At 36.5% G+C, this 1,460-nt stretch overlaps 1 protein-coding gene across 1 annotated transcript in view; it reads right to left on the bottom strand.

The window, feature by feature from the left end:
- LOC105509290 (tripartite motif-containing protein 51-like) overlaps positions 1 to 1,460 on the bottom strand; it is a 102,077-nt gene that overhangs the window by 2,715 nt on the left and 97,902 nt on the right. The window lies entirely within an intron of this gene.

The following is a 1,460-nucleotide window of genomic DNA, read 5'->3' as shown; positions in this document are numbered from 1 at the left end:
AAAAAGTCAAATATGCAGGTTTTTGAGCAATAAAAAGGAAATTAGGAATAGAGATGCTCACTTTTTTATTCTTCTTTCATTTTTTTCTTTCTTTTTTGTTTTATTTATTTTTTGTTTGTTTGTTTTTTGGTTTTGCAGAACTTTCATTGGACTGCCTAATACAATCACTGAGTATAGCAACAAAAGAGAAGACAACATAGAGTGGGGGATGGAGAAAGTACAACCAGCACAAGGTAATATCAATATCTGAATCAATTCTTTCTTCCAGCTGTATTTTTTCACTAGAGAACACTAGATATGTTTATGTAAATAAGGCCAGAAGCAGAGGCTCACGCCTGTAATCCCAGCACTTTGGGAGGCCAAGGAAGGCAGACCACCTGAGGTCAGGAGTTTGAGACCAGTCTGGCCAACATGGTGAAATCCCATCTCTACTAAAAATACAAAAATGTATTGGCGGTACACGCCTGCAATCCCAGCTACTCAGGAGCCTGAGGCAGAAGAATTGCTTGAAACCGGTAGGTGGAGGTTGCAGTGAGCAGAGGTCGTGTCACTGCACTCCAGATTGGGTGACAGACACCCACTAATAGGAAATTTTGAGAAAAGTGATTATATACACATAGACAAACAATTATATGTTTACCAAGCGATTTGTAATGTAATGTGTATCTAATATTTAGAATATAAGATCAATATTCCCATAATCATGTCTGATGTACCATCCTCCACATTTGAAAATAGGTAATTCCCAAGTTTCAAGGACAAGCTGTTGTCATAAGTGAGCTATCATTACTAAAATTTAAAATTGGACAGAATTAATACGTGATATTATCAAATATTCTGACAGTGTAAACTAGGTACCGTCAGCTACCATTTGTTATGCTTGTATAAATTTCATGGAGAATGTTATTGGGAAAATGCATGAAAATCCTTACACATAAGTTTGTCTCTGACCCAGCAATTCCAGTACTAGGAAAGGGTTCTAAAATCTTCACTGGACAACAGCAGGCAAACATAAATTCTAGCCTCAAGTATTTCTGTCTATGCTTCAAATAATATATATGCCATATGCAGCAGATAAAAAACCTTCTCTCTTGTTTCTTTGTTTCACAATGATTGAATCATGTAACTTCAGGATTTTAATACATTGCATTTCTCAGTGTTTTGGCAGGTGACCTGCATTGAGAGCCTTCAGCTCTTCTCTCCATCTTCCTTCCTGTGGCTCTACTTTCTGCTCTCAGCATCCCAAATATCAGTCAGCAAAGCTACGTGACTTGTGCTTCTAACGAAAAGAAGAAAGAAGAAAACAAGAAGAGAGGAGGAAGAGCAGGAATGGGAGGAATTTTTTGAAAACTTATGAATTTACTGCAATGCTGCAGTTTGAAGTTTACAGAATAGTACAAAAGATATAAATGTAAATAAACATATTTACAATGATAAAATCTTGGATTTAGCACCAGCAT

The sequence above is a fragment of the Colobus angolensis genome, unplaced genomic scaffold (assembly GCF_000951035.1).
Source record: "Colobus angolensis palliatus isolate OR3802 unplaced genomic scaffold, Cang.pa_1.0 Scaffold174, whole genome shotgun sequence".
Lineage (NCBI taxonomy): Eukaryota > Metazoa > Chordata > Mammalia > Primates > Cercopithecidae > Colobus > Colobus angolensis.
This window is presented reverse-complemented; position numbering and strand designations above follow the sequence as displayed.